This window comes from Cetorhinus maximus, unplaced genomic scaffold (assembly GCF_964194155.1).
Source record: "Cetorhinus maximus unplaced genomic scaffold, sCetMax3.hap1.1 HAP1_SCAFFOLD_154, whole genome shotgun sequence".
Lineage (NCBI taxonomy): Eukaryota > Metazoa > Chordata > Chondrichthyes > Lamniformes > Cetorhinidae > Cetorhinus > Cetorhinus maximus.
In genome coordinates, this window is record NW_027596144.1 from 717,876 (window position 1) to 731,558 (window position 13,683).

The 13,683-nt window shown below is 44.7% G+C and overlaps 1 protein-coding gene across 2 annotated transcripts in view; it reads left to right on the forward strand.

Moving 5' to 3' along the window:
• Nucleotides 1-4,278: 4,278 nt before the first annotated feature.
• rer1 (retention in endoplasmic reticulum sorting receptor 1) overlaps nt 4,279-13,683 on the forward strand; it is a 37,776-nt gene continuing 28,371 nt past the window's right edge. The window contains exon 1 of one of the 2 annotated variants that reach the window (XM_078534946.1): nt 4,279-4,433. The gene's annotated coding sequence lies outside the window, so the exon portion shown is untranslated. The remainder of the gene's footprint in view (nt 4,434-13,683) is intronic. The other variant, XM_078534947.1, reaches the window with a different exon arrangement.

The window sequence follows — 13,683 nt, forward strand, 5'->3', positions numbered from 1 at the left end:
CCATCATCTCAGGTCTTCAGTAAACCGGGCGCCATATTTAAAGGCCGCCCCTGCACAGAGCTAGCACTCTCCAAGGGATAGGAAGCTGCTGCAAACTGATGGCTGCCACAGGGAGGAAACATGCTGCCCCCAGATTTAGCGACGCCTCCCTTGAGCGCCTACTGGATGCAGTGGAGGCCCCGCCACCATGTTCTCTACCCCTGCTCTGGGCGAAGGCCAGCAAGCAAGGTCACCAATCCAGCATGGGAAGTGGTGGCAGCGGTGGTCAGTGCCAACACCCTGCAAAAGGGGGAACAACCACCCAGTGCCAAAAGATTCCCCAACCTGGGGAAACAACCTTTCAGTACCCACCCTGTCAAACCCCTTCAAAATCTTATGTTTCAACCAGATCACCTCTCTTTCCTCTAAACTCCAGAAAGTATAGGCCCAATTTGCACAGCCTCTCATCCCAGGAACCTTCGCAGTGTCGCCTCCAAGACAAGTATATCCAAGGTTCGCTTTTCCAAAAATCTATATACTTTAAAGTTATTCTTGGGAAATTTGGCATTTCTAGAAAAGCCAGGATTTGTTGCCTATCCTTAGTTCCCTTGGGAAGGTGGTTGTGAATCTTCTTCCTGAACCGTTGAAGGCCATGTGGAGTTCCAGGGTTTTGACCCAATGACAGTGGGGCAATGGTGATATAGTAGCAAATTAGGATGTGACTCAGATATTCAAATAAGTCACATTGAACACTTACATAAACCTCCATTTGGACAATGCATCACCTTTTTTTTAAGTGATTCTCCCTGTCCCAAAGCAGCGCCTCCTTTTTAACATTTTTGGCTGCTCATTGTTTTGCAATACACCTTTTCCCAAAATCCACAGTCAACAGAGCTCTATTCAGCCATGTACCAACTTTCTAGAAGCTTATTTTATTAGTGTGGGTGTTTCAGCAAACAGCAGTGTCTGTCTCTGTCAACATTGATGAAACGTTAGGCGTTTGATTCATTATTACAGAAAGTGAGATAAACTGCAAACCCATTTAAAAATTAAATTATAGGAACAGGAGGAGGTCATCCAGTCAGTTCATGGCTGAGCCGCATCTCAACTCCATTTACCTGATTTCGTTTCAAATCCCTCGATACCCTTTCCCAGCAAAACTCTATTCATTTCAATCCTGAAAATATACAACATCCAGCATCAAATCATTTTAAACAGTTCAATTAGATCACTTGTCAACTTTCTAAACTCAAGGGAGTGCAAGTGAAGTTTTAGCAACCTGTCCTCAAAACTTAACCCTTTAAGGCCTGGTATCATTCTGGCCAATCTACGCTGCATTGCCTCTAAGACTAATGTAGCCTTGCGGAGGTGAGGTGCCCAGACCTGGGAGAGCACAATTGTGACGGAGTCTGAACAAGGTGCTACACAACTGAAGCTGATGAATTATCGGAAAAGCTCAAATTGCCACTAACAGGGTTGGAAATCTGTCGTTGTTACCCCGTTCTGGCCGATACCTCACTCTAGTTGACCATTAAGCACGATCTGAAGTGGCCAACAAACCACTCAGTTGTATCTCAGGATAATTAACCATAGGTAATTAATTCCAACCTTGGCAGCCATGCCCATGTCCCATGAACGAATTAAAAAAGTGTGGAATTCTCTGCCACAAATCATAGTTCGAGTAGAGTTCATAAATGTCTTTAGAGGGGAATTGAAAAAGAGGAATAATAAATGGCTTGATTGTCAAGCAGGAGAACAAGATTAAACTGGGTCTCTCATGTTAAGGAAAGCAATGGTGCACACTTGATGTTTCCATTTCTGGACTAGGACATTCTATGATGTCGTGGGATTTACCATGCCATTGACCCCAACAACTCTGTACGAGTTGACTAAGAATGGCAATAATTCATTTTAATGTAAAAATGCAACTGTCCCACTCAGAAAAACCCAACCCCTTCGTGGTTAAGTCAGTTCTAAATACTAGTGAGAGTGACGGTTCCTCTGAAGAGAGCAGTCAGAGCAAGTCCATTGTGCCATAGGCGGCTCAGCTGTACACAGCGGGGGTGGTGTGAAAGGAGGAAGGTTGGGAAAGTCATATTGATAGTAAGGGAACAGACAGATGTTTCTGCAGCCACAGACATGAATCCTGGAGGATGTGTTGCTTCCTTGGTGTCAGGGTCAAGGATATCATGAGCAGCTGCAGAGCACTCTGAAGGGTGGGGGGGAGTGAGCAGGCAGCAGTCGTGATCCATATCAGTGCCAACAACATAGGTTGAAAGAGGGATGAGGTCCTGCAGGCAGCTTTTAGAAAGCTCAGGAGACTATCAAGCAGGCCCATCAAAGGCAATAACCTCCGGATTACTCCTGATGACACACGCTAGTGAGTGTAGAAATAGGAGGACAGAGAGGATGAATGTATTGCTAGAGAGAATGGTGCAGGAGGGAGGGTTTTAGACTCCTGGGACATTGGGACCAGTTCTGAGGGAGGCGGAATCTATTCAGTCCAGCCGGTGGCACCTCGACAGAACCAAGATCAATGTCCTCATGGAGAGGTTTCCCAGTGCTGCTGGGGAGAGTCTAAACTAACTTGGCAGGGGGATAGGAATCAGAATGTAGCATTAGAAAGGAGAAACAAGGCACACAAAGGATTGGAGGAGACAGATAGCACAAGAGTAAGAAATAGTAAGGTATTAGGTGGGGTCAGAAAAAGAGGTAATGCAGTAAGGCCTAAATTAGATAAAGGCAAAATATTGCGGATGCTGGAAATCTGAAACAAAAACAAAAATTGCTGGAAAAACTCAGCAGGTCTGACAGCATCTGTGGAGAGAAAGACAGAATTAACGTTTCGAGTCTGTATGACTCTTCTTCAGAACTAAAGAGAAGTAAAAATGGTGAAATATAAGCTGTTTAAGGGGGGGGTGGGACAGATGAAGCTGGATAGAAGGCCAGTGATAGGTGGAGGCAAATGAGAGATTTCAAAAGATGTCATAAACAAAAGGTCGAAGGGTTGTTGACGGTGGTGATACTGGCTAAAGGAGGTGCTAATGGTGACAGTAAGAGTAGAAAGCAGAATGAGCAAGTGACAGACAGCCCTAGCAAGGGTGGGGTGGGGGTGGGGAAGGTGTGGGAAAAAAGATCAAAATAGGCTAAAAGGTGGGGATAAAACAATGAATGAAATGGAAATAAATTTTTTTTTAAATAAAAATAGGTGGGGAAAATATATAAATATAAAAATTAAAAAATAAATATTTGAAAAAAGGGGTGAGGATGGAGGAGAGAGTTTATGGTCTGTAGTTGTTGAACTCAATGTTAAGTCTGGAAGGCTGTAAAGTGCCTAATCGGAAGGTGAGGTGATGTTCCTCCAGTTTGCATTGAGCTTCACTGGAACAGTGCAGCAGACCAAGGACGGACATGTGGGCATGAGAGCAGGGTGGTGTGTTGAAATAGCAAGCAACAGGAAGGTTTGGTTGATGCTTAGGTTTATATGTGCATGTACGCACGGTGTGTGGTCAATAAGATTGGTGAGCACAGGCACGGGTAGCCACATGGGAATATGACTTTGTGGCAGTAACCAAAATCTGGCTCAAAAAAAGGGCAGAGCTGGGCACTCAATTTGCCTGAATAGAAGTTGTTCAGGAAAAGTAGGGAAGGAAAGAAAGGAGGAAAAGTGGCAGTATTGATTAAGGAGAATACAGTATGACAGAGCTGGAGAGAAAGGATGTCCTGGAAGGGCCAATGACAGAATCTATTTGGTTAGAGTTAAGAAACAATCGAGGCACCGTAACACTACTGAGTGTATTCTATATTCTATAGGTATGGAAGAGCAAATTTTCAGGGAAATTACAGAGAGGTGCAAGAACTATAGAGTAGCGATAATGGGGAACATTCATAATTCTAATATGTGTAATAGTGTAAAAGGGAGATGGGGGGAAACTATCTAATACTTGTTCAGGAGAAGTTTCTGGCCCAATGAGGAAGGAGGCATTGCTGGCTGTGGGGGGGTCAATTGGATTAAGAACATTGATCACAGTACCATAAGGTTTAGGTTAGCTATGGCAACTATACAACCTTCAGAGAAAACTGTGCAAGGCTACAGGGAAAAGGGTGGGACTAACTGAGTTATTCTAGCAGAGAGCTGACATGGACACGATGGGCCGAATGGCCTCTTCCTTTGCTGTAACCATTCCATCCATGATATGCAAAGTGTGTTTGCATGTTTACGATGATAAAGCTTCCAGGGGTAGGTGGGAATACTCCAGGGTGACATGTTGCAAACTCTTGATTGACAAGTTAAGTCCATGTGGCAACGCAGGCGGTGGAGCGCCGAACAATCGATGAGAACCGATCGATGTTTGCCGGTGGCGGACGGTGGGGTCTGGGCGCGAGCGGGAACGAGGCCGCAGTGACGTGTTGAGTTGGGGAGTGGAGGCCGCTGCGAGCGAGTGGCTGTTCAGGTGAGGGAGCGCGGCCGAAAGTGAGCACGGGGAGCGCCCATTGTCGCCTTAATCTGACAGTACAACCGAAAATACCCCTAACTTTAACGGTTGCGCTTCGCCGCCTTGTTCTCGCTCGGCCTCCCGCGGCGCTGTCTCTGCCTCGGAAACGCCGCGGCCTTTGAGGGGATGGAGAGACCGGAAGCTGCCGGCGAGTGCGCGGGGCCTGGCGGGACTTGTAGTTTTCTGACGACCCTCGGCGCTTGTCTGTGGGGTGGCCGGAACTGACTGCAGGACTACAAATCCCAGCCTGCGCCGAGGAGGCCGCACAGATCATTATTCTTGAGACACCAACTGGCCAACCTTCATCAATGAGAGCTGACCCTCTACGCTGCAGCTCGCTCTTCTTTTGGCTTTAAACGCCATTATATTCATAGTAAGAACGCCCTGGAGTTAAAAGGAGAGGCCGCGGTTGTTCTCCGTGGTGCGTTGTGGGGGATGTAGTTTCTTATTCGCAAATCCCGCTGGGAGGAGTGGGCAGGAGGACTACGCCTCCCGTGATGCTCCGCGGCACTGGCGCCTGCCTGGGTCTGCTCTCGCCTGTCTTCTGAGTGCTGTCAGTCAAATTCATTACTTCCATTGTAATTCAAGAGTTGAAACTCTCATCTTTCCCAGAGGTCATGGCCTCAGGCCACGACGAACAATTTGCATATGACAGGTGTTTCCTTAGTAGTGCCTTAAATCTTGGGTTTCAGTATCACAGAAAGGCAAATCTGCTATCGGTTTGCTATTTGAGGAAACGTATTATAAATATAAAAAAATCATTTGATTTTTCACAGCGTTGCTGCTTTGCGATGGATTGACCATGATCTTGAGCAGGGCTGAAAAGGACAATGAGGGGTGAACTTCAACCTTTGTCACCCATAATTTCATTTGACCTCCGTCACTGTGACAGTAACTCTTCAGTAATCAGTTCAGGGTTGATATGTGTGAATTAACTTACTGTACACATGGGTGTTGTAATCGCAAGAAAAGTACAAATTGCCCTTGGTGTTTTCTGGTTTACTGTCTGAAATATTTTCTCTACTTTTTACTTTTTGTGGCAGTGAGCCATTTTGCTTCTTGAATAGAGAGCTAGGAACACCCAGTGATTCACTGCTCCCTTCTTTCCTTATTTGTTGATGTGAAACTGTTGGAAGCAGCCTTGTTGGGTGCATTTGTTGGTTGCTCTGTCAGGATTTTGCACTGGCTGTGTGGTTGTCAACCTCCCATGTTGTACTCCAGTGATAACATAGGGACGGGAGGAGGCCATTTAACCCCTAGAGCTTGTTCCATTATCAGTTAGATTATGGCTCTTCTGTCTCTTAACTCCATTTGCCTGTCTTGGTTCCATAAAACCTTAATATTCTTAGCCAACAAAAATCTTTCATCCCTGGTTTGAAATTTTCAATTGGTCCCCAGCTTCAGCTTTTTAGGAGTTACCTTGTACCCAAAATGTCCTCTCGGGTTGCATCTCATGTGCAATTTCTGTGAAGGAATATAGTCAACTTTGCAATAGAGGATATTCTGTTCAAAATATACACTCATCTCTCAATCTGGTAACTAATGACCCATAGTGGATCTGTCACTGCAGAGATTAGTATATTGAAAAATGCTATTACAGAAGTCAAAATAATCTAGGCTGTTGGTAAATACACCATAGAACTCGACCACGCAGATCGGAGATCAGTTTAGATCATTAGTTTGCACTGAGTTAGCCAACCTCAACCAAAGCAGCAATTGGGATATTACAAATAAGAGTCCCCTGAACTAGAGAGGTTGAGATCATTTAGGGCTACAGTTCATAATTGTTATCCTGCTGGAATTGTATCCAGCCTGAGCCAGTGCCTTCAGCAGAGGAAGAGTGAAAGAGAGAAGTAATTGCTCCACTGTGTTAAATCTGTACTGAACAATATCTAAATTTCTGAATTCATTTCCCCATTTTGAAGGTGTTAAACTCCTAGTGGGTCTCTGTGTGGCCTTTTTAACAGCTTTGAGTTGTGGGCGAACAGGAGCAATCTGGATTGCACTAACACCAGCTGATACAACTGACATGTTAAGCATATAGTTAAAGGTTTAAAGCCATAAAACCATTTCCATATCTTGAACACACAGCGATTTCTAGTGAAATTCAGAATGTGTTAACTATACATACTGAGAAACAGCAGTGAAGAAATCACTGATTTTTACTGCAGTGAGTATTTTAGGTAATTCAAGACAAGCTTTGAAAGGGAGCTTCAGGAAGTTGCTCTCAGGTGAGAGTGACTGCCCTTGACATTAAGGCTGCATTTGACTGAGTATGGCATCCAGGAGCCCAAGCAAGACTGGAGTCAGTGGGAATCTGGGAAAACTCTCCACTGGTTGGAGTCGTACCTAAAACAAAGGAAGATGGTTGTGATTGTTGGAGGTCAGTCATCTCAGCTCCAGAACATCACTGCAGGAGTTCCTCAGAGTAGTGTGCTGGGCCCAACCATCTTCAGTTGCTTCATCAATGACCTGCCTTCTTTCATAAAGTTGGAAGTGGAGATGTTCGCAAAATGTTCAGCAGCATTTGCAACTCAGATACTAAAGCGGTCCATGTCTAAATGCAGCAAGACCTACACTATATCGAGGCTTGGGCTGACAAGTAACTTTATTGCCAGGCAATGACCACCTCCAGCAAGAGTGAATCTAACCATCGCCCCTTGACGTCCAATGGCAGTACCATCGCTGAATCCCCCACTATCAACATCCTAGGGGTTACCATTGACCAGAAACTGAACTGGACTAGTCATATAAATACTGTGGTGACAAGAGCAGGTCAGAGGCTAAGGAATCCTGCAACAAGTAACTCACCTCCTGACTCCCCAGAGCCTGTCCACCATCTACAAGGCACAAGTCAGGTGTGAGATGGTGTACTCCCCACTTGCCTGGATGAGTGCAGTTCCCACAAGACTCAAGAAGCTTGACACTGTCCAGGACAAAGCAGCCCTCTTGATTGGCACCACATCCACAAACATTCACACCCTCCTACCAACGCATAGTAGCAGTAGTGTCACCATCTACAAGATGCACTGTAGGAATTCACCAAAGCTCCTTCGACAGCACCTTCCAAACCCACGACCACTACCATCTAGAAGGACGAGGGCAGCAGATAGATGGGAACACCACCTGGAAGTTCCCCTCCAAGTTGCTCGCCACCCTGACTTGGAAATATATCGCCTTTCCTTCACTGTCGCTGGGTCAAAATCCTGGAACTCCCTTCCCAGCAGCACCATGGACGTACTTATTGCATGGACTGCAGCGGTTCAAGAAGGCAGCTCACCATCACCTTCTCAAGGGGAACTAGGGATGGGCAATAAATGCTGGCCCAGCCAGCGAAGCCCACATCCCATGAATGAATTTTTAAAAATCCCGCTCCATGCCTGCTCCCTAAAGCAAATTTGTATGCCTCCACTTTCGTGAAATTAAACAACTTATATTTATACAGCACCTTTAATATAATGAAACGTTCCAAGGTGCTTCGCAGGAGCATTATAATCAAAGTATGACATTGAGCCTTAGGAAATATTAGGTCAGATGGGCAAAAGCTTGGTCAAAGAGGTAGGTTTAAAGGAGTGTTGTAAAGGAGGAAAGCGAGGTAGAGAGGTGAAGGGAGGGAATTCCAGAGCTGGAGCCTAGGCAACTGAAGGCATAGCCACCAATAATGGAGCAGTGATAATGGGGACTGCGTGAAAGACCAGAGTTAGGTGAGCACAGATATGAGGGTTGTGGGTTTGGAGGAGATTACACAGCTAGGGAGGGGCAAGGCCATGGAGGGATTTGAAAACAAAAAAAGTCAAGAACTTTAATTATATGATTACTGAAGTTGTAAGAATCTGTTCTGATTACATAGTTACCACATATAGTTAAAACAGACTGTTCGACCCAGTCAGTCTGTGCTGTTTATCCTCCACACGAACAGTATTTCTAATTCCATTTGCCTACTCTGTTCCTGTACCCCTTATCTCCCCTTTTCTTCAACTATTCTTAAATGTTGACGTAGTCTCTGCTTCAACCACTAATGTGCATCCCACAGAATCTCAACCATTTTCTCCCCCTACACAAAGTTTCTCCTGCTCTGTCCCAAATCTCAAGATCTTTGAATCCTGCTTGGTCTTTGCAGTAGGTTGGTATTTAAAGATCTGATGGTGACATTTGAAAAAGGGAAAGGAGATCCCCCCACCATCTCTCCCCACCAGCACAACAGAGTCACTGGCCACTTTTGTCATTAGCTCTGTATAGGACCTTGCTCTGCAAAAATGGATTGCGGCATTTCCCACCTTTTTTATTCTTTCTTGGGATGTGGGCATTGCTGGCTAGGCCAGCATTTATTGCCCATCTCTAATTGCCCTTGAGAAGGTTGTGGTGAGCCACCTCATTGAACATGCTGTCCATCTGGTGTGGGTACACCCACAGTGCAGTTAGGAAGAGCATTCCAGGATTTTGACCCAATGACAGTGAATGGCGATATAGTTCCAAGTCAGGATGGTGTGGGGTTTTGAGGGGAACTTGTAGGTGGTGGTGTTCCCATGCATCTGCTGCCCTTGTCCTTCTAGGTGGTAGAGGTCGCAGGTTTGGAAGTTGCTGTTGAAGGAACTTTGGTGAGTTTCTGTAGTGCATCTTGTAGATGGTACACAATGCTGCCACTGTGCATCGGTGGTGGAAGGAGTGAATGTTGAATGTGGTGGATGGAGTGCTAATCAAGCTGCTTTGTCTTGAATGAATGTGTTTTATTGGATGTGAAGCACATTGGTATGACTTGAGGACATGATGAGTCTCTGAGTGCACACTTTTATTTTTCCTTGCTTCTCGCCATCCTCTAAGAGAATATAGTTGCTTGTAGGACTGAATCTGACTTAGCTGAGGCACTTTGGGTGGAAATCTTTGACAGCAAGTGAATGCAATTAATGAATGAAGATTGCTGTAGCAGCCTATGGAGAAAGGAAGTAATTGGTATAGGGTTATTCAAAGGGATCTGTCTGGGAAGGGGCAGGTAATTATTTTGGACAACTTTAATTGCCCTGAATGAGATTGGATTGCTTTATCTATGCTCTTCAAATTGGAATACAGATGATGTGTCAGGAAGGACTGTAAATTGATGGAGTGCCTTTTGATGCGGTGTATTCAGTAGGAAGTGGCTGCATGTGATCTGCTATTCTAACAACATGGATGGTATTAAGATACAGATCAGCCATCCACCCCACCCCCACTAGAGCTGTACCTTGAGTATCCTGTCTTCCATTCTTAATTAGCACTTTTCTTAGACAATATCACCACCTTCAACACCTCTTTGATCCTTTTGTCTGTGGCATCTTTTAATTATCTGCTCCTATCACTGCTTGCTTATCTCCACAATCATCCCACCCTCAACTTCTCTTTCCCCCCGCCCCCCCCATCTTAGACCAGCTTGTATTTCACCTTTCTCCTAACTATACTCAGTTCTGCCGAAGGGTCATGAAGACTCGAAACGTTAACTGATTTCTTCTCCACCGATGCTGCCAGACCTGCTGAGTTTTTCCAGGTAATTCTGTTTTTGTTTATGATCTAATTGAATGTTGGAACAGACTTGAGGGACTGAATGCCCCTCAGTCTACTCTTGCTTCTATGTTCCTATGGTGTTAGGTCACTTGTACACCAGTGATCACAGTCTAGTTGAATTAAGACGTCCACCTGAACAGGCAGCCAGGATCTTGTACTGGTAATTGGTGTTTTCACGATTGAAGATATTGATTTTTTTTTATTTGGTAGCGATGGTGGCAATGGTGATGTGAAAGAAATAGCAATCTTCCATGAAGGGTTCATAAGAAATTGGACTGCTTGTATCTTAAAGCACCCAGACACCATCACTTATCAATTGCAATGATAATCTGACTACCCAACCACATGACAAATACAGCACTAAAAATAAGTTAATGATTTATAAATCATTAATAATAATAATAATAAAAATAATTTATCTACCCGTAGTAGGGTAGGTGTGGTTCATGTCACACTCCAGACACTGGAGTACAAAATCCAGGCTAACATTCCACTGCAGTACTGAGGGAGGGCTGCATTGTTGAAAGTGCCATCTTTTGAATGAGATGTTAAACTGAGGCGCTCTCAGGTGAATGTAAAAGATCCCATTGAACTATTGGAAAAGAGCAGGGACTCTTCCTGGTGTCCTGGCCGATGTTTATCTTTCAATTGACACCACTAAAACTGTTGAATAGGTCACCGTCACATTGCTGTGTGTAGGAACTTGCTGTGCGTAAATTGGCTGCCACATTGCCTAGATTTCAACAGTGAGTATAGACCAGGATTTTCCCAGCGGTGTTTGGGGGGGGGGGGGGGGGGCAGGGCTCGCTCGCTGTCATGTAAAATGACACGCGGGATGAGGTTTCATGTAGGTTTTTAAAACTTTAATTAAAATTTTTTAAAAAGTTACGGACATGTCCCAACTCATGTGACAGTGTCACGTGAGGGGACGTGTCAGATTTTTTTTTTCTCTATTTTTAATATTTTTTATTGTGGAGCCGATCTCCCTGAGGCAGCACTTAGCCTCAGGGAGATGAGTCGCTCTTTCGTGCGCATGCGCTCCCCCACCCGCACAGGGAGCACATAGCGCTTCAGTGTGGACGTCATGCTGGGCGGGTCTTAATTGGCCCGACCACGTAAAATGGCGGCGGGGCACCGATCGGAGGCTCGCCTCTTGTGCGCCTGCACTTCAACTCTACCCCCCCCCCCCCCACCAAACAGGGGGAAAATCCTGCCCCGTGTTTTTAAGTGGATCCAAAGTAATACTGGATTGATGTAAAAAACAGACAATTCGGCATTGCAGTCTTACAAACATATCACTCCCAGGTTTTCTGAGTATGAATTTTTTGTTGTTGTAATACATATAAATATTTGGCTGATTGGACCAGTTGGATGTTGGGATATATTTAAAGGTCAATATTGAGCTGGAACAGGAGTAGTTGAGGCGATTAGCACAGATGCCTTTAAGAGGAACCTAGATAAACACTTGAAGAAATAATAGGATATGCTGATAGGGTTAGATGAAGTACAGTGGGAGATGGCTCGTTTGGAGCATAAATACCAGCATAGTCCAGTTTCTATGTTATGTATTCTATAAATGTAAGACTTCATTGGCTGTGAGGCGCTTTGCAGCAACCTGAGATTATGAACCAAAAAACAGAAAATGCTGGGAAAACCCAACATGTCTGACAGCATCTGTGGAGAGAGAAACAGTCAACATTTTGAGTCCATATAACTCTCCATCTCAAGAAGAGTCATACGGACTCGAAACGTTAACTCTTTTTCTCTGTCCACAGATGCTGCCAGACTTGCTGAGCTTTTCCAGCATTTTCAGTTTTTATTTCAGGTTTCCAGCATCTGTAGTATTTTGCTTCTATCATAGCTGCAATTGTGAAAGACTGTATAAATATAAAAAAAATATTTTATTTTCTATAAATAACAAACTGTGTTATGTATTAATAGTGTCCTTCACACTCTGGTTTCTGAAGTATATTAAAGAATGGAATAATTGATGGTCAGGTTGATTTATAGGCTAGTTTCTGTTGGTGAGATGTGTTTGGCAACCATCCATCGCAGATTAAACTCTGATTGATCTCAGGACCTGCTTAGAACATTTCTCCTGCACGGCACTGTGCCTAAAAAGGACGAACCATGTTCACAATTAAATAACACAGCCATGCTCCTAACACAATCCCACAGAGATCTGTTCGTACATTTATTATGAAGTAACACTTCAGACTGATGGTAATTGTGTCAGGGTGTGAATTGCTAAGCTTGGCTGTCACAGTTATCTTATGTACAACTCAATAAGATAGCTGCTGTGTAATCACTTCTGGGCATCCATTAACCTCAAAGATATTAACTGGTTGCCATTCAATGTCAGTGATATTTTGATTTTGCTGTGGAAGCTATGAATTGGATAACTGACTGCAACAACTGCTGCTTTTAGCTACAGGGCTGTGACCAACAGAATGCTCCAGTAATTCATTCTGGACTGCTACTGTTAGTATTTATTAACAAGCTCAGAGAGCTGAAGGTACTGTGCATGCCGTATCATACATTAATACTTAGTTGTAGCAGGAAGCAAGGCATCCTGAATGGTAAGATCCATTTTCAGAGTTTTCCAGAGCTGTAGGAATGAAACAGGACACGTGCTAATTACATTTAATACTGAGAAATCTAATAGGTTGCCAATGATAAAGCTTTGATAAGACCATATGGGGTGGTGGGAGGAGGAGGGCTGGTGAGGGGTGAAAAATACTGCTACTGAATGTACAAATTTCAGTCGACTCACCGTTTGGTATCCAAGAGTGATTCTTGATTGAATTCACGGTTAATATTTAGACCCAGATATGATAGGACAGAAATAAATTGATTTTAAATCAACTGCTTTTCGGAAGAGAAACTTTTATTGTTTGGCTCACTGACTTTCTAAGAATCATAGGAAAATATTTATGAACCATTCAAATAAGCCCCGTGACCCGAGGCTATACTTAATTAAGTATAATCCCTCCCAGAAACATGATAGGGTCCCCCTTGTCCTCACTTATCACCCCACCAGCCTCCGCATTCAAAGGATCATCCTCCGCCATTTCTGCCAACTCCAGCATGATGCCACCACCAAACACATCTTCCCTTCACCCCCCCTGGCGGAATTCCGCAGGGATCGTTCCCTCTGGGACACCCTGGTCCACTCCTCCACCCCCTACACCTCAACTCCCTCCCACGGCACCTTCCCATGCAACTGCAGAAGATGCAACACCTGCCCCTTTACTTCCCCTCTCCTCACCGTCCAAGGGCCCTAACACTCCTTTCAAATGAAGCAGCATTTCACTTGCACTTCCCTCAATTTAGTCTACTGCATTCGTTACTCCCAATCGGTTTCCTCTACATTGGAGAGACCAAACGCAGACTGGGTGACCGCTTTGCGGAACACCTTCAGTCTGTCCGCAAGCATGACCCAGACCTCCCTGTCGCTTGCAATTTCAACACTCCACCCTGCTCTCATGCCCACATGTCTGTCCTTGGCCTGCTGCAATGTTCCAGTGAAGCTCAACGCAAACTGGAGGACAGCACCCCATCTTCCGACTAGGCACTTTACAGCCTTCTGGACTGAATATTGAGTTCAACAATTTTAGATCATGAACTCTCTCCTCCATCCCCACACCCTTTCCGATCCCCCCCCCCCCCCTTT